This window comes from Tamandua tetradactyla, chromosome X (genome assembly GCF_023851605.1).
Source record: "Tamandua tetradactyla isolate mTamTet1 chromosome X, mTamTet1.pri, whole genome shotgun sequence".
Classification (NCBI taxonomy): Eukaryota; Metazoa; Chordata; class Mammalia; order Pilosa; family Myrmecophagidae; genus Tamandua; species Tamandua tetradactyla.
The window spans coordinates 102,943,692-102,964,368 of NC_135353.1; the positions used below are offsets into that span (position 1 = coordinate 102,943,692).

General features: G+C 36.7%; 1 pseudogene; it reads left to right on the forward strand.

The window, feature by feature from the left end:
- The first annotated feature begins 795 nt into the window (after positions 1-795).
- The window catches only part of LOC143671977 (5'-3' exoribonuclease 2-like), a 29,514-nt pseudogene continuing 9,632 nt past the window's right edge, over positions 796-20,677 (forward strand).

A 20,677-nucleotide genomic window follows, 5' to 3' on the forward strand; every position in this document is an offset into this window, starting at 1 on the left:
ATGCATGGGCTCAGCAACATGGACTTCCACTTACCAAGGCTGACCTGGCTACAGCCACTGCTAAGTGCCCAATCTGCCAGCAGCAGAGACCCACACTCAATCTCCAATATGGCACCATTCCCTGTGGTGACCAGCTGGCTACATGGTGGAAGGACCATGGACCACTCCCTTCATGGAAGGGGCAGTGATTTGTTCTAACTGGAATAGACACATACTCTGGATATGGGTTTGCTTTCCCTGCACACAATACTTCTGCGAAAACTACCATCCCTGGGCTCACAGAATGCCTTATCCATCGTCATGGTATTCCACACACTATTGCTTCTGATCAAGAAGTACACTTCACAGCAAATGAAGTGCAGGAATGGGCAAATGATCATGGAATTGTCTGGTCTTACCATGTTCCCCATCATCCAGAAGCAGCTGGATTGATAGAATGTGGAATGGCCTTTTGAAAATTCAATTATGATACCAACTAAGTGGTGATACCTTGAAGGGCTGGGGTAATGTTCTCCAGGGAACTGAGTATGCTCTGAATCAGCATCTGCTGTATGGTTCTGTTTCTCTCATAGCCAGGATCCATGGGTTCAGGAACCAAGGGGTTTAAATGGGAGTGGTACCACTCACTATTACCCCTAGTTATCGACTAGGAAAATTTTTGCTTCCTATCCGTGCTTGAGCTCTGCTGGTCTGCAGGTTTTAGTTCCAAGAGGGGGAGTGTTTCCAGCAAGAGAAACTACAATGATTCCATTGAACTGGAATCTAAGACTGCCACCTGGTCACTTTGGGCTACTCATGCCCCTAGATCAACCAGCCAAGAAGGGGATTACATTACTGGCCAGGGTGATTGACCCCGACTATCGGGAGAAAGAAAACTGCAACTGCATAATAGAGGTAAAGAAGAGTTTTCCTGGAATATAGGAGATTCCTGGGTGTCTTTTAATACTACCATGCCTTGTGATTAAAAGCAATGGAAAACTGCAACAACCCAATCCAGGCAGGAATACCAATGACTCTGAAACTTCAGGAATGAAGGTTTGGGTCACCCCACCAGGCAAAGAACCAAGGCCAACTGAAGTGCTTGCTGAGGGTAAAGGAAACATGGAATGGGTAATGGAAGAAGGTAGCGATAAATATGAACTACGATCACGTGACCAGTTACAGAAATGAGGACTGTAATGCTGTTGTTCATGTTATGCTAAGTTGTAAGATATCAGGTTTAAGAATGGATATTATGCAAGTACTTGCACCCTCTTCTGGGGAGATTTAATGCTTTTCTGGTTATATGCTGGGCAGTTGAATATTGCTAGGTGAGAGGGAAAATGTGTCTTTTATTGTTTTCTATTTAGAAATCAGGTATGGTTTAAGGTGATGTGTATAGCTGCCAAGTTGACAAGGGGTAGACTGTCATGGTCAGGTTCATGTGTCAAATTGGCCAAGTTCATGTTTAGGTGGTGGTTCCTGTTTGTCTTGTTCAGCAAGTGCTGGCCTGTCTGTTACTATGAGGATATTTCCCAGAATTAATTCATGATCACATCAGCTGCATCCAAAGCTGATTCCATTTGTAATCAGCCAAGGGGAGTGTCTTCTTTAATGAGTGATGCTTAATCTAATCACTGGAAGCCTTTTTAAAGGAGGATTCAGAAGAGACAGGACCTTCCTGCTTCAGCCAATAAGCCTCTCCTGTGGAGTTCATCCAGACCCTCCATTGGAGTCATCAGCTTCACAGCCTGCCCTACAGATTTTGGACTCTACATTCCCACGGCTGTGTGAGGCACTTTTATAAATTTTATATTTATGGATATTTCCTGTTGATTCTGTTTCTCTAGAGAACCCTAACTAATACAGGTATGTTTACAGTTCCACGAATTTTTGTTTTTTCTTCTACCTGCTCCAAGACAGAAATATCAATAAAATGAAACAGTAGTCATACTCATTTGTTAAATTCTACCTTTTCTGTTATACTCCTGTTTAAATAACATATACTAAAAGCAATAAATTTCAAAGTACATTGAAACCAATTAGTTGTAGAACAGGTTTCAGAGTTTGGTATGGATTACAAATTCTACAGTTTTAGATTTTTATTTATAGCTGCTATAAGGTACTGGAGGCTTAAAATAAATATCAATATAGTGATTCAGCACACATACTCATTTGTTAAACCCAACATTCTCTGTATAATTCCACCATCACCTCTGCTTTCTCCTACTCTTTAGGGATATTTGGGCTATGCCCATTCTTATTTTTTCATGTTAATCCAATTCCTTTTTAATACTGGGAAGTAGTCCCTGGCATCAACATAATGCAGTTTGTTTGACTGTTTACCCACAGAAGGGCATTTGAGCAGATTCTCAGATTTTGGTTATTACAATAAAGCTGCTAGGAATGTTTGTGTACAAGTTCCGTCATGATAATAAGTCTTCATTTCTCTGGAATAAGTGCCCCAGAATGTAATTGCTGGGTCATATGGAAGCCTACTTCTAGTTGCTTTTTTTTTAAACTTTTTTTTGTATAGTACAACTTATATACAAAGCAAAGAAATAAAAGAGCAATAGTTTTCAAAACACTCTTCAAAAAGTGTTTACAGGACAGATCCCGAGAGTTTGTTGTGTGTTATTATATGAACCTCTCATATTTTTCCTTCTAGCTGCTCCAGAATATAGGAGGTCAGAGGGCTTAAATACTTTTTTATCATCACAATTGACTTTTTTACCCTTCTTTTTATTGTGAACATAACATATACACAAAAAAGCTATAAACTTCAAAGCACAGCACTACAATTAGTCGTAGAACATATTTCAGACTTTGACATGGGTTACAATTTCACAATTTTATATTTTTACTTCTAGTTGCTCTAAATTACTGGAGACTAAAAAAGATATCAATTTAATGATTCAGCATTCATATTCATTTGTTAAGTCCTATCTTATATGCATAATTCCACCATCACCTTTGATCTTTTCATCCCTCTCTTTGGGCTTGTTTGGGCTATAGCAATCCTAAATTTTTGATATTGGAAGGGTCTTTCATTAATATGGGGTGGGGAGACAGAACTATCTGAAGTTCTGGAGAGGCTGGGCTAGATGTCAGGACTTATCTGGACCAGGGATCCATCTGGAGGTTGTAGGTTTCTGGAAAGTTATTCTAGTGCCTGGAACCCTTGTGGAATCTTATATATTGCCCTAGGTGTTCTTTAGGATTGGCTGCAATGGTCCTGGTTGGTGGTTGGCAGGTTATGATAGGTATCAAAGTCCACCTGAAGCTTGCATAAGAGCCACCTCCAGAGTAGCCTCTTGACTCTATTTCCTTCTTTTCTTTGTGAACAATAATATATATACAAAAAAGCTATAAATTTCCAAGCACAGCACCACAATTTAGTTGTGGAACATATTTCATACTTTTACATGGGTTACAATTTCACAATTGTAGGTTTTTACTTCTAGCTGCTCTAAAATAGTGGAGACTAAAAGAGATATCAATTTAATGATTCAGCATTCACATTCATTTTTTAAGTCCTATCTTTTATGTATAATTCCACCATCACCTTTGATATTTCCATCCTCTTCTTTGAGGTTATTTGGGATATGGCAATTCTAAATTTTTGATATTGGAAGAGTCTGTCACTAAAATGGGGTAGGGAGATGGAACTATCTGATGTTCTGGAGAGTCTGGGCTAGGTAGGTGCCAGGATTTATCTGGACCAGGGACCCATCTGGAGGCTGTAGGTTTCTGGAAAGTTACTCTAGTGCCTGGAACCCTTGTGGAATCTTATAAATTGTTCTATGTGTTCTTTTGGATTGCCTGGAATGATTCTGGTTGGTGGTTGGCAGATTATGATAGGTAGCAAGGTCCACCTGAAGCTTGCATAAGAGCCACCTCCAGAGTAGGCTCTCGACTCTATTTGAACTCTCTCTGCCATTGATACTTTAATTACACTTTTCCCCCTTTTGGTCAGGATATAATTGTTGATCCCACGGTACCAGATCTGGATTCCTCCCTGGAAGTCATCTCCCACATTGCCATGGAGACTTTCACCCCTGGAAGTCATGTCCCATGTAAGGCGGGGGAGTGCAATGATTTAACTTGCAGAGTTGTGCTTAGAGGGATTGAGGCCTCATCTGAGCAACAAAAGAGGCCCTCCAAAAGTAACTCTTAGGCATGCCTATAGGTAGTCTAACCTTCTCCACTGCCTACACAAGCTTCACAAGATTAAGTCTCATGATTGATGGCATGGCCTATTGAATTGGATATCCCTAAAATTTGACACAGTATCAGGGGATTCCCTGATGGTAAGGTTTAATAGTTCCATATTCTTTCTCCTCTCCCTCAGGGGACTTTGCCCATACTTTTTGATTATCTGCTTAATATTCTTCTGGAGTTTAATAGCTTTGTTTCTTATATTAGGTATTTTATCCATTTTGAGATAATCTTTGTAGGTAGTGTGAGGTAAGAATTCACCTTCATTGTTTTGCTTATGTATGTCCAGATTTCTCAACATCATTTGTTGAAGAGCTATTCTATTTCTATGGCATGGACTTGGCACCATTGTCAAAAATCAATTGGCCATAGTTGTAATAGTTTCTTTCTTAATTCTTAATTCCTGTCCATTGGAATATATGTCTTCCCTTGTGTGTACCATGCTGCTTCATTACTATACCTTTGAAGTAAGTTTTAAAATAGGGAAGTGTGAGACCTCCAATTTGTTCTTCTTTTTTGTAATGTTTTTGGCTATTCAGGGCCTTTTACCTTTCCATATAAATTTGATGATTGGCTTTTCTATTTCTGCAAAGAAAACGGTTGGAATTTTAATTGGGAATGATTAAATTGGTTGGCATAGAATTGGCATCTTAACAATATTTCATTTTCTAATCTTTGAACAGAGAATGTCCCAACATTTATGTAGGTCTTCTTTGATTTTTTTTAGCAATGTTTCATACCCTTCTGTTTACAAGTCTTTTACATTCTTGGTTAAATTTATTCCTAGATATTTGATTATTTTAGCAAAAGGAATGTTTTCCTATATTTCCATTTCACATTGTTTGTTATTATACACTAGTAATGAACGGTACTGATTTTTGCAGGTTGATCTTGTACCTTTCCAGTTTGCTGAATTCATTTATTAGCTTTAGTAGTTTTGTTGTGATTTTTGAAGATTTTCTCTATATAAGATCATGTCATCTGAAAATAGGAAAAGTTCCATTTTTTTACACTTCTTTATTAATTACAAAATTAATAAAAATTTTATTAATTTTAGATATCATTCAATTCTACATATACAATCAGTAATTCTTAATATCATCACATAGTTGCATATTCATCATTTCTTAGTACATTTGCATCGATTTAGAAAAAGAAATAAAAAGACAACAGAAAAAGAAATAAAATGATAATGGAGAAAAAAAAAAACTATACGTACCATACTCCTTACCCCTCGCTTTCATTTACCACTATTTCAAACTGAATTTATTTTAACATTTGTTCCCCCTATTATTTATTCCATATGTTTTACTCTTCTGTTGATATAATAGCTAAAAGGAGCATCAGACATAAGGTTTTCACATTCACAGAGTCTCATTGTGAAAGCTATATCATTGTTCAATCATCATCAAGAAACATGGCTACTGGAACACTGCACTACACTTTCAAGCAATTCTCTCCAGTCTCTCCACTACCTCCTGAACAACAAGGTGATATCTACCCAATGCGTAAGAATAACCTCCAGGATAACCTCTCAACTCTGCCTGGAATCTCTCAGCCATTGACACTTTATCTCATTTTACTCTTCCCCCTTTTGGTCGAGAAGTTTCTCTCAGTCTCTTGATGTTAATTCTCAGCTCATTCTAGGGTTTTTCTCAGTCCCTTGATGCTGAGTCTCAGCTCATTTCAGGATCCCTGTTCCCCGCTGCCAGGAAGGTCCACACCCCTGGGAGTCATGTCCCACACAGAGAAGGGGAGGGCGGCGAGACTGCTCGTTGTGTTGGCTGGAAAGAGGGGCCACATCTGAGCAACAAAAGAGGCTCTCTTGGGGGTGACTCTTAGGCCCAAATTTTAAGTAGAGTTGACCTATCCTTTGTGGGTTCAAGTTTCATGTGAACAAACCCCAAGACTGGGGGCTCAGCCTAAAGCTTTGGTTGTCCACACTGCTTGTGAGAATATCAAGAATTCAACTTGGGGAAGTTGAATTTCTCCCCACTCTCACCATTCACCGAAGGGGGCTTGCAAATACTTTTCCAGTCACTGATCAAATCATTCTGGGATTCATCGGGGGATCACTCTGGACAAACCAACAAAACCTCATGTGCTACTTGAGATTCCAAGTACTTATGACATTCAATCAAACTATCTACATGAGTTATATTAGGAAATGCTCTAGTTAAAATCTAAATTTTCTAACAAATAAACATTTTTTGCTTTAGTCTCACACACAAGGTGACATTTTAAAGTATTAATTATCATCTATTTTCAGCACCCTGCAATAATGACGTTCCTTTGTTCTTCTTCATGTCAAAACATTTTTAAAATTTGTACATTGTACATTTCACTATTATTATACACTCTAGGCATTCCTAGATTATACCATCTCGATCTTTAACTTCTATCTTTCTTTCTGATTTCACTTATGTCCCCAGCCCTCCTCCCTCTATCATTCTCACATGCAGCTTCATTCAGTGTTTTAACTTAATTACATTACAGTTAGGTAGTATTGTGCTGTCCATTTCTGAGTTTTTGTATGCAGTCCTGCTGCAAGTCTGTATCCCTTCAGCTCCAATTACCCACTATCTTACCCTATTTCTATCTCCTGATGGTCTCTGTTACCAACGACATATTCCAAGTTTATTTATTAATGTCAGTTCATATCAGTGAGACCATACAGTATTTGCCCTTTAATTTTTGGCTAGTCTCACTCAGCATAATGTTCTCAAGGTCCATCCATGTTGTTACATACTTCATAAGTTTATTCTGTCTTAGAGCTGCATAATATTCCATCGTATGTATATACCACAGTTTGTTTAGCCACCCATCTGTTGATGGATATTTTGGCTGTTTCCATCTCCTTGCAATTGTAAATAATGCTGCTATAAACATTGGTGTGCAAATGTACATTTGTGTCTTTGCCTTTAAGTCCTCTGAGTAGATACCTAGCAATGGTATTGCTGGGTCATATGGCAATTCTATTTTCATCTTTTTGAGGAATCGCCAAACTGCCTTCCACAGTGGTTGCACCATTTGACATTCATACCAACAGTGGATAAGTGTGCCTCTTTCTCCACATCCTTTCCAGCACTTGTCATTTTCTGTTTTGTTGATAATGGCCATTCTGGTGGGTGTGAGATGATATCTCATTGTGGTTTTGATTTGCATTTCTCTAATGGCCAGGGACATTGAGCATCTCTTCATGTGCCTTGTGGCCATTTGTATTTCCTCTTCTGAGAAGTGTGTGTTCAAGTCTTTTTCCCATTTTGTAATTGGGTTGGCTGTCTTTTTGTTGTTGAGTTGAACAATCTCTTCATAAATTCTGGATACTAGACCTTTATCTGATATGTTGTTTCCAAATATTGTCTCCCATTGTGTAGGCTGTCTTTTTACTTTCTTGATGAAGTTCTTTGATGCACAAAAGTGTTTAATTTTGAGGAGCTCCCATTTCTTTCTTTCTTTCTTCAGTGCTCTTGCTTTAGGTGTAAGGTCCATAAAACCGCCTCCAATTATAAGATTCATAAGATATCTCCCTACATTTTCCTCTAGCTGTTTTATAGTCTTAGACCTAATGTTTAGATCTCTGATCCATTTTGAGTTAACTTTTGTATAGGGTGTGAGATACGGGTCCTCTTTCATTCTTTTGCATATGGATATCCAGTTCTCTAGGCACCATTTATTGAAGAGACTGTTCTGTCCCAAATGAGTTGGCTTGGCTGCCGTATCAAAGATCAAATGTCCATGGATGAGAGTGTCTATATCTGAGCACTCTATTTGATTCCATTGGTCAATATATCTATCTTTATGCCAGTACCATGCTGTTTTGACCACTGTGGCTTCAAAATATGCCTTAAAGTCAGGCAACGTGAGACCTCCAGCTTTGTTTTTTTTCCTCAAGATACTTTTAGCAATTCGGGGCACACTGCCCTTCCAGATAAATTTGCTTATTGGTTTTTCTATTTCTGAAAAGTAAGTTGTTGGGATTTTGATTGGTATTGCATTGAATCTGTAAATCAATTTAGGTAGAATTGACATCTTAACTATATTTAGTCTTCCAATTCATGAACACGGTATGCCCTTCCATCTATTTAGGTCATCTGTGATTTCTTTTAACAGTTTCTTGTAGTTTTCTTTGTATAGATCTTTTGTCTCTTTAGTTAAATTTATTCCTAAGTATTTTATTATTTTAGTTGCAGTTGTAAATGGAATTCATTTCTTGATTTCCCCCTCAGCTTGTTCATTATTAGTGTATAGAAACACTACAGATTTTTGAATGTTGATCTTGTAACCTGCCACTTTGCTGTACTCATTTATTAGCTCTAGTAGTTTTGTTGTGGATTTTTCAGGGTTTTCGATGTATCGTATCATATCATCTGCAAACAGTGATAGTTTTACTTCTTCCTTTCCAATTTTGATGCCTTGTATTTCTTTTTCTTGCCTAATTGCTCTGACTAGAACTTCCAACACGATGTTGAATAACAATGGTGATAGTGGACATCCTTGTCTTGTTCCTGATCTTAGGGGGAAAGTTTTCAATTTTTCCCCATTGAGGATAATATTAGCTGTGGGTTTTTCATATATTCCCTTTATTATTTTAAATAAGTTCCCTTGTATTCCTATCCTTTGAAGTGTTTTCAACAGGAAATGATGTTGAATCTTGTCAAATAGCTTCTCTGCATCAATTGAGATGATCATGTGATTTTTCTGCTTTGATTTGTTGATATGGTGTATTACATTAATTGATTTTCTTATGTTGAACCATCCTTGCATACCTGGGATGAATCCTACTTGGTCATGATGTATAATTCTTTTAATGTGTTGCTGGATTCGATTTGCTAGAATTTTGTTGAGAATTTTTGCATCTATATTCATTAGAGAGATTGGTCTGTAGTTTTCTTTTTTTGTAATATCTTTATCTGGTTTGGGTATGAGGGAGATGTTGGCTTCATAGAATGAATTAGGTAGCTTTCCCTCCATTTCAATTTTTTTGAAGATTTTGAGCAGGGTTGGTACTAATTCTTTCTGGAATGTTTGGTAGAATTCACATATGAAGCCATCTGGTCCTGGACTTTTCTTTTTGGGAAGCTTTTGAATGACTGATTCAATTTCTTTACTTGTGATTGGTTTGTTGAGGTCATCTATTTCTTCTTGAGTCAAAATTGGTTGTTCATGCCTTTCTAGGAACTTGTCCATAAGTTTTATTTCTTTATTTCCAATTTGGGTGCCTTTTATTTCTTTTTATTGCTTAATTGCTCTGGCTAGAACTTCTAGTACAATGTTGAAAAGCAATGGTGACAGTGGACATCCTTGTCTTGCTCCAGATCTTAGAAGGAAGCTGTCATTCTTTCCCTATTGAGTATGATGTTAGTGGTGAACTTTTCATATATTCCCCTTATCATTTTAAGGAAGCTTTTTCTATTCCTAGTTTTCTAAGTGTTTGCATCAAGAAGCAGTACTGGATTTTGTCAGATGCCTTTTCTGTGGCAATTGAGATGATCATGTGTTTTTTTTTCCTTCCTTCTATTAATATGATATATTACTTGATTTTATTATGTTGAGTAATTCCTGAGATAAATCACATTTGATCATGGCGTATAGTTCTTTCTTTTTTTGGGGGGTGTACATGGTCTGGGAATGGAACCTGGGTCTCCTGCATGGCAGGCAAGCATTCTACCATTGAACCACCTGTGCACCTGGTGTTTAATTCTAATAGCGTTCTATTGGATTCAGTGTGCTTGTATTTTCTTGAGGATTTTTGTATCTATATTTACAAGGGATATTAGTCTTGAAGCTTCTTATCTGGTGGGGTCTTGATCTAGCTTTAATATTAGGGTGATGCTGGCCTCATAGCATAAGTTAAAAAAATGCTCCCTCTGCCTCAATTTTTGGCAAGACTTTGAGCAGGATTGTGGTTAATTCTTGGAAAGTTCGATAAAATTTATCAGTGAAGTCATCTGGTTCTGTGCTTTCCATGTTGGGAGATTGTTGATTACTGATTCAACCCTTTACTTGTTAATGATCTGTTGAGAACTTCTATTTCTTCTTGAGTCAATGTAGATAGTTTTTTTCCTGAGAAATTGTCAATTTCATCTAGATTATCTAATTTGTTATTGTAAAATTGTACATTATATCCTCTTAACCCTTTTTATAACCCTTTTTATTTCTGTGGAGTCATTGGTAATAAAACCATTTAATTTCTGATTTTAGTTATTTGCATCCTTTCTATTTTTTCATTGTCACCTCTTGCTAAAGTTTATTGATTTTATTGACCTTTTCAAAGAATCAACTTTTGCTTTTGTTAATTCTGTTGTTTTTATTTTGTCTATTTCATTTTTATCTGTATAAACTTTGTTATTTCTTTCCTTCTGCTCACTTTGTGTTTAGTTTGCTCTTCTTTTTCTAGATCTTCCTGTTGTGAATTTAGCTCTGTGATTTGAGATCTTTTTTCTTTTTTTAATGTAAACTATTAAAGCCATAAATTTACTTCTCAGCACTACCTTTTCTTCAGCCCTGTGTTAGTTAGATTCAGTTGTCAACTTGGCCAGGTGAGCATACCTAGTCTTGTTGCTGCGGACATAAGCCAACCTCATCTGTTGCCAATTACATCTGCAGTCAGCTAGGAGGCGTGTCTGCTGCAATGAGTGATGTTTGACTTAATTGGCTGGTGCTTAAATGAGAGATCGCAAGGTAGCACAGCCTAGCAGCTTGGCATTCCTCATCTCAGCACTTGCAGCTCAGCCCAGGCCCTTGGAAGGGCAGAGACCATCCTGTGCCTTCCACATAAGAAAGAACCTCAGTGGAAAGTTAGCTGCCTTTCCTCTGAAGAACCAACAAAATAAATCCCCTTTTATTAAAAGTCAATCCGTCTCTGGTGTGTTGCATTCCGGCAGCTAGCAAACTAGAACAAGCCCCTAAATTTTGGTATGTTGTGTCTGCCTCAAGATACTTCCTTATTTCCCTTGTGATTTTTTTATTTGACCCTCTGTTGTTTTAGAGTGCATTATTTCCAACCAAAACCATTCCTGTCGATGCAAAAAAACACCTAGAGCTTTACCTGAGATTCGACAAAAGTTTCATGCATTAAGATTACTTTCCAGAAACCTACAATGTCCAGATGGGTTCCTAGGTTAGATAAGTCCTGGAACCCAGAGGGGCCAGCCTCTCCAAGAACATCAACTTGTTCCATCTCCTTATCCCATATTATCAACAGCCTTTTTCAACATGAAAAAATTAGAATGGGCACAGCCTAAGTACCCTTAAAGGTTGGGAGAAGGAGGAATTGTAATAGAGAAGACAGGATTTAACAAATGAGTATGACTGCTGAATCAGTATATTGATATTTCTTTCAGTCTCCAGTGTCTTGGAGAAGTTAGAAGGAAAAACCTAAAATTGTGGAACTGTTACACATACCAAACTCTGAAATCTGTTCTATAACTACTTGGTACAGTGTACTTTGGAATTTATTACTTTCTTATATATATATGTTATATTTCACAATAAAAAAATGTTAACTAAAGTGTGCATGGTTTAATTTCTTATATTTGTTAATTTTCCATTTCTGTCCCTGTTATTGATTTCTAGCTTCATTCCACTGTGGTCAGAGAAGACACATTGTATGATTTCAATAGTTTTTAATTAATTGAGACTTTTTGTGATCTAACATGTGGTCTGTCCTGGAAAATGACCCATGAATACAAGAATAGAATGTATATTCTGCTCCTGTAAGGAGAAGTGCTCTTTCTATATGTCTATTAGGTCTGGTTGATTTATAGTATTTCCTTATCAATCTTTGTCTGTAAGTTCCATCCATTTTTGAAAGTCAAATATTGAAATCTCCTATTAATGTAGAGGCATCTATTTCTTCCTTCAAATCTCTTAATATTTGCTTCATATATTTTGGAGCTATGCTATTAGGTGCATATATATATTTGTAATTGTTATCTCTTCTTGTTGAATTGACCACTTTATCAGTATATTGTATCCTTCTTTGTCCCTCATAATATTTTGTTTTGTTTTGTTTTTTATGTGTAAGAATAAGCTCCAGGATAATCTCTCGACCCCATTTGAAGTCTCTCAGCCACTAACACTTTATTTTGTCTCATTTCTCTCTTCCGCCTTTTAGTCAAGAAGGTTTTCTCAATCCCTTGATGCTGAGTCCCAGCTCATTCTCGGATTTCTGTCCCACATTGCCAGGCAGCTTTACACCTCCTCATAATATTTTTGACTCAAAAAAATTTTTGAGTCAATATTTTGACTTTTAAAGTCTATTTTATCTGATATTGATATAGCTATCCCAGATTTCCTTTGGTTACTATATGCATGGTATATATTTTTCCATCCTTTCAAATTCAACCTACTTGTGTCTTTGACTTTAAGGTGAGTCTCTTGTAAACAGCATTTTGTTGAGTCATGCTTTTAAATCCAATCTGCCAATCTATGTCTTTTGATGGAGAGTTTAACTAACTTTACACTTAAATAGTTCTGGATAATGAAGGTGTTTTTTTTTCTGCCATTTTGCTATTTGGTCTTTGCAGGTTTTAATCCTTTTTGTCCCTCATTCTTCCAATGATGTCTACTTTGATATTTCTATGACTTTTCTAGTGTACTGTTTTGAATCCTTTCTCATTTCCTTCTATATATATTTTTATGATATTTTGTTTGTGGTTACCATGGGGCTTAATTTTAGCATCCTAAATTTATAAGAATCATGTTTGATATGATACCAACTTAATTTCAATTGCATACACACTCTTCTTATATCCTTCCATTTCCCCATCTTTTACTTGTACTTATTACAAATTATCTCCTGATACTCTGTATATCCCAAGATATAGATTTATCATTACTTTTGTGTATTTGCATTTTAGAATCTGTAAGAAGTAAAATGTGGAGTTACATACCAAAAAAAAAAAAATACAATATTCCTGGCATTTAAAATTACCCATATGGTTACATTTACCATAGGTCTTTCTTTATGCTGCTTCAATCTGCTGCCTAGAAAGGATCTAGTATCCTTTCTTTTCAAAATTAAGAACTCTCTTAATGCTGTGCATAGGTATACTGGTGATGAACTCCCTCAGCTTTTGTTTTCTGGGAACGTCTTAATCTCCCTTTTGTATTCAAAAGTAGTCTTGCTGGATATAAAATACTTATTTGGCAATTGTTTTCTTTCATCTCTTTAACTATTTCATCCCACTGCCTTCTTGCCTCCATAGTTTCTGATGAGAAATTGTCATCTAATCTCATTGGGATTCCCTTATACATAACACATTGCTTTTCTCTTGCAACTTAAAGAACTCTTTCCTTTTCCTTGGCATTTGACAGTTTGTCTACGATGTGTGGTCCTCTTCATGTTTATCCTATTTGGGTTTCATTGTGCTTCTTGAATGTGTATATTTATGTCTTTCATTAAATTTCAGAAATTTTATGCAATTATTTCTTTGAATATTCCTTCTGCTCATTTCTCTCCTTCTTCTCCTTCTGGGACTCCAATAATGCATATGTTGGTTTGCTCAATGTTGTTGTCTTAAACTCTGTTAATCTTTTTCATTCTTTTTTCCTCTCTGCCCCTCAACTGAATCATTTCAATTGTCTTAGCTTCAAATTCACTTCTTTCTTTCTTCTGTCAACTCCAATCTGCTGTTGAAACCCTCCAAGGAATTCTTCATTTCAGTTACTGTGGTCTTCAGTTCCAGTATCTGTGTTTGATTCCTTTAAAAATTTCTAGCTCTTTATTGAGATTCTCACATTGTTCTGACATTGGTTTCCTGATATTCTCTTATCTTTACTGCTGTTTTCCTTTCTCTCCTTGATGATATTGGAGATAACTTTTTAAGAGTTTTAGTCTGGTATGTCCAAAATATGGTCTTTATTCATGCTTTCTAAATTTTTATCTTGTTCCTTTGAATAGCCCATCATTTCCTGTTTCTTTGTCCTGGAATTTTTGTTGCACACAGTACATTCTAATGTTTTAATGTGTTAATTCTGGAATTTAGTCCTTGAGCTGTCTATTCTTTAAGTTATATTCAGCTAGTGAAATGTCAGAGATTTTCTTGAGTCCCATATGCAAACAAAGGCAAAAAAAACCAAGACAAAAAAAAGTCTTAGACAGCCTTTGCAAATTAGCAATGTGTTGATTGGTACTCTCCTTCAGAGTTTAGCCTTCCAATCAAGAATATCAGTCCACGGAGAAAGTGAAGTGCAGAGTCTTCTTTTATGAACCTACATCTTGTTCTTCTTTTATGAGCCTACATCTGTTCATTCCTGGCCTTACAAATCTGCTTTTATAGAAATCCAAGATCCCTTCTATATCCTTTGAAGCAGACTCCCCCCACCCCAGGATCTCCATTTTATGTGTTAAAGCAGATAATCCATTTCCCCAGGCCACTTGGACTTAATTGTTTCTTATACTTCTTTGGTTGTCTGCAAACTGATTCTATGTACAGGCAAATTCTGGGAAGGCAAGCCAGAGATTTTCTTGGCTACCACCTGATAAATGGCTATTGGCATGCAGGCATTCTAGTATGTGCATAGGGGTTACTATGTTCTCTTTAGAACATCTCCAGGAACTCACAATGGGCATGTAGGCAAGATACACCCCTCACTAGGGAGGGAGGTGGGAAAGGGGCCAGCAAGGGTATCATGAGCCATAACAAGCACTCTAGATATAGGGGAGGTTCCAGGCTGTTTAAATCAGTGGGTCTATAATGTCATGTAGGACGCAGGTTACTTCCATCTTTTTCTCTTCCATTCAAGGCATGATTCCATCTTCAGCATGCTCTCTTATATTGGTTCCTTTCATGATTGCAATACATGCACATAAATCTTTTCTGTGCATTTTCTTCCTGGAGGCACATTGCACAAAAGTCAAAATTATAATCAGAAGCTTGCTTAGTCGGTATGAAATGAAAGCAAAAGGAGCTTGTTGAATTCTTTAAATAGATAACAGCAACTGATCAAAAAAACTTTAAATATCCCTCTGCACAGTAATTATGCTTATTATCAGGGTCAAGTCCTTAAATCAGAGCACCATATACCTTGGAAAGTGCCTAGAGGGAGTTGCTTATGTTTTTTTTGTTGTTGTTGTTATTGTTTCTTTCTGCGGTTCTATTTTGCATATGCATCCATAGTTTACCAGCTTCCCTACTCTTTGATACATTCTTTATTTAAATATGCCAATGACTTTATTCAAATTACAATAATTTCTTGCTGGCAAGGGAGAGATTCTCTCTTATTAAGGTGGCCTTGCATATCTCTGTTGATATTTGTATTATGTTAATATAACAGTTTAACTCTCCAGGGCAATCTTAGTTATTTCCTTTTGAAGTCTTATAAGTATACTTTCCTTAAGTGGGAGACAATAGAGCATAGTATGTTTCTAGAATTAGACTTTCTGTCTTCATAGCCCTGTGCCACCACTTAATATCTTTGTGCCATGGTTTTCTCATTTGTAAAATGAAGATTACAAAGTTACTTGCCTCTTAAAGTTGTTGTGAGTACTGAATGAGAACGTACTTTGAAAGTATAAAGTACAGTGACTAGCACATAGAATGCACTAAGTAATTGTCAACTATTATCATTATCATTACCCTATATTTTCTTTAATTCTTTTTTGCTTTACTATCAGGGAGATGGCAGTGTGTAAATACCCCAAAGCAAGATAGCATGGAATATTAGAGAAACTGTAAAGAATTGAGTATGGCTAGGGCACAGATGTCAAGGGGGTTGGTGAGCAGCTGTTCAAATATAAAGCTGAGGAGGTAAGCAGGGACCTGGTCATGCCAAGGAATTTTAACTTTGCCCTAAATATTTTGGAGGGAAGGAACACTGAATAATTGTAATCAGTATACCAGTATAGGATTTGCATGTTCAAAAAGTCATTCTGACAGTCATATATAGCTTGGATTATGAGAACATGTGACTTGAGGCACAGAAGTCAGTATGGAGTCTATTTAGCCTAGATCAGAGATAATGAGACTCTGAGTTAAGAGAGTAGGGAGAGGTGTTCCAGTTCCAATAATAGCAGACTAGTTTTTTTTATCTGAATAACCTTTCCACAGATAATAATTATAAATTCACAGCAAAATATGTTTTAAAACTTCTATTTGAAAAAAAACCTACAACTGTTTGAATGGATTTGAAATTGAACAAAAACAGACAGGAACTGGAATTCAGGTAGAAACCCACACTATTTTTGTTTTGAAATGTCACAGGACAGAGTTTGGACTTGCCAGAGCAGTTGGAAATTAAGGAGGTAAGTCTGGAAAAAAGAGAACCATGGATGAAGCCCCTTAAAAAGAGGCTTGGTAAATATCTAAAAGTTTCCATTGAAATGCCAGAAGTCCCTTGCCTTAGAAGTAAAGACTATGTCCAAGTATGAAGACTAAAAGGAAAATTGAAACAGATTTACCCTAACAAAGTATAGAATCAAGCTCTTATGAGTTCAGTGTTACCAGCCAGTAATTTATCTACCCATCAGAATAAAAGTCAATACTCTTCGGAGGATTATAACAGAATCTATGGTCTCTACACTATATAATCCATAAAGTCAAAGATAAAACAAAAGAAAATAGTAAACATGAAGGAAAAGGAATATATGACCCAATATGAAGAAAAACGTCAATAAAACCATCCTGAGATAATTCATATGTTTGAATTGGTAGAAAAAGACTTTACAACAGTTTTTTAAAAAACATTTTTATCATGAAATACAACATACACAAAAAAGCAATAAATTTTCCAAGTACATTTTAACAAGTAGTTACAGAACAGATTTTAAAGTTTGGTATAGGTTATGGTTCCATGATTTTTCTTCTAGCTGCTCCAAGACACTGGAGACCAACAGAAATATCAATATAATGACTCAGCAGTCATATTCATTTTCTAAATCTTATCTTCTCTGTAATATTCCTCCTTCTCTTTAAGTAACATATATACATAAAAGCAATAAATTTCAAGGTATTTCACAACAATTAGTTGTAGAACAGATTTCAGAGTTTGGTGTTAGTTATAATTCTACAATTTTTTTTTACATGGTCAAGCACCAGGAATCGAACCTGGGTCCTCTGGCATGGCAGGCGAACATTCTTGCCTGCTGAGCCACCATGGCCCGTCCTATAATTCTACAATTTTAGGTTTTTATTTCTGGCTGCTCTAAGATACTGGAGACTAAAAGAAATATTAATATAATGATTCAGCAATCATACTCATTTGTTAAACTCGACCTTCTCTGTATAACTTCACCATCACCTTTGATCTTTTTCTCACTCTTTAGGGGTATTTGGGCTATGCCCATTCTAACATTTTCATGTTGGAAGGGCTGTCAATAATATGGGATGTGGAATGGAGCTAGTTGATGTCCTGGAAGGGCTAAAGCAGTTTTTGTAAACAGGAAAAGAAAAGATGACTATAACAATCGCACAGATGGAGAATGTCAGTGACAAATAATATAAATATAAAAAGAAAACAAATGAACACATAAGGGTCTAGGTAAGATGGCATAGACTCTTTTCTCCCTTTTCTTCTCCAATAAATACAATGATAAACCCTGGAAATAATAAAAGAGGTAATCAAAGTAGAACTCTTAAGGTGGAAAGAATAAAGCAAACTGGTGAGACATCCTGGTACTAGAGGAAAAACATAGTGGCAGACCATTGTATGACTCCCAACTAAATATATGCAGGCTACCTAGGCCTTGTGTCAACTGACTCAACCAAGTAGCAGAAGGTGGCCCAGGTAGGGTCATGCCTTCTCTGGATGGAATGGGAATCTCAATGACAACTGCAGATGAAATAGACAACTTCAGCAAGGGAGATCAATTGGGAGACCCACGGAAAATGAATGGCCAGAATGCTCTCTTGCCCCACCAGATCTGACACTCACTCCCCACAAAAAAAATGAGCAGCTGGATGGTACCAGTGGGAGGGGTCTCACCATAACAAGCATCATGCCTGGAAGCCGGTTTGTCCACAAAGGCCTTAGGCTATCCTTCACCATTGAAAGATACCCAGTGGCCAGGTGGCCCTGGCAAAGAGGATCCTTCCAGCAAGTGGTGAGGTCTAGAAAGCACTGTTCATCCTGATGGGATGGCCTGGGGAAACTCCTTCTGTCCTTTTAAGTAGCACCAGCACAGACCAGTGGGAACCCCAGCTATACCAGATAAAGCAGATTTCACAAGGCTCTGAAATGAAATTGTCATTAGTACCATAGCACACAAAAGTATGCCAGGACCCATGTCCTATCAGTTTCTTAACTTAACAGTCAATATGTCCAGGATACAATTAAAAAAATCACCCATGAAAGCAAGAACCAGGAAAATCACAATGTGGATGAGAAAAGACAATCAGCTGATGCCAATACAGATATATCAGACATTTGAATTATTTGACAAGAATTTTAAAGCAACCATCATAAAAATGTTTCAACAAGCATAAATTCTTTTGAAACACATGATAATAGAAAATCACAGCAAATAAATAAAAAGTATAAAAAGAACCAAATAGAAATTAGAAAAAATTCAATAACAGAAATTGAAAATTTTCTAGATGGGCTCAATAGCAGAGTGGAGATGATGACAGAAGATAGAATCAGTGAACCCAAGGTCACAAGAATTCATCCAATCTGAACTACAGAGAAAAAATAGACTGAAAATAAATGAAAAGAGCTTTATATATCTGTAGAACAATAACAAAATTCCAACATTCATATCCTTGGTGTCCCAGAAAGGGAGAAAAGAGAGTGAGACTAAAATAATATTTGAAGAAATAATGGTTGAAGACTTTCTAAATCAGGAGAAAGACATAAACATACAGAGTCAGGCAGCTGAATGAACCCTATAAAGGATAGCCCCTATAAAATCCTGTCATCATTTCATTATTAAACTTCTGAAAACTAAAGACAAAGAACAAATCCTGAAAGCAGCCAGAGAGAAAGGATACATTATCAATAGGGGAACACCAATTTGAAAGATAGCAGATTTCTATCTGAAACATGGAAATCAGAAGCAAATGGCATATTTTTTCAGGTGCTGATAGAAAACTGTCAACTATGAATTAGAAACCTGGCATAAATATCCTTCAGGAAGGAAGGTGAAATAACGATATTTTCGCATTAAGGAATACTAAAAGAATATGTCATTGGCAGTCCTCCCCTCAATGATTTCTAAAGGATGCACTTCAAACAGAAAGGAAATAATAAAAGGACTCTTAGAGCAGCAGGAAAGAGGCAGTAGCAATAGAAAGAGCATAAATATGGTATATACAATAGGCTATCTTCATGAGTTTTACAAATAATAATTGATAAATGAAATTAAAGTATACCACCATTTGCTACTCAAGACAATAATATGCAAAAAAAAAAGGGAAGGTAAAGGGACTAAATAGAAGTAGGGTTTCCAGACTTTATTTGGTGTGGTAAATGTTGATACCAGCTGTAAGTGATAAGTTACATATGCATGCTGTATTACCAATAGAAACCAGTAAGATCATTGCACAAATCAGTACACTTTAAAACACCAAAAATGAATCAAGATGGAATCTTAAATAAATGTTCCAATGATGCACAAGAAGATAAGGAAAGAGAAACAGAGGAAACAGGAAACAAATAATAAATGGCATATTAAAACCTAATATATCATTTCCTCATGCCTGCCAAAGCAAACAAAACAAAATCCTTAATATACCAGTAATTACTTTAAATAGTAATGTTCTAAATGCACCAGTTTTTAAGCGGAGACTGACAGAGCAGATTAAAAAATGATATGACCTATTTGCTGTTTATAAGACATTCACTTGGAAGGGTGATATCAAAATAGCAGTGTAAGACATCCCCATGAACATTTCCCCTCAGAGACTGTTCTAGGACTGGGTGCCAGGGATCCTTGGTCCTTCACTCTTCCATCACATAGCAATGCATGTGGTGGCCCTTCTTGGCTTCTCCATTATTTTCTGGGTTTTGCTGACTGTCAGCTTCTGGTTGCTCCATCTAAGGCTTTCTCTCTGTGTTTCTGAATTTCATTGTGCTTACAAATGACCACAGAAGTAGGATTAAGATTCATCCTGATAGGGCAATATATAAGATTCTACAAAGGTTCCATGCACTACAGTAATTTTCCAGAAACCTACAGCTTCCAGATGGGTCCCTGGACCAGGTAAGTCCTGAAACCTAGAGGGCCCAGCCTCTCCAGAACAGCAGCTAGTTCCATCTTCTTACCCCATATTATCAACAGCCCCTCTGAACATGAAAAAATTAGAATGGCCAGAGCCCAAATACTCCTAAAGAGTGGGTTAAAAAGACAAGAAAACATCAATAGTACCACAGCAACAGCAGGGCTAAATGATGGGGGAGGGGACTAGAGTTAAGGGGAGGTTTAGATTTTCTGTTTGGTGAAGGTGTGTTTATTGGTTTTCTTTCTCTTGGGAACAATGAAATTATCTAAAATTGAGAGTGTTTATGGACTGTCAACTTTGGGCATTTTACATGATGC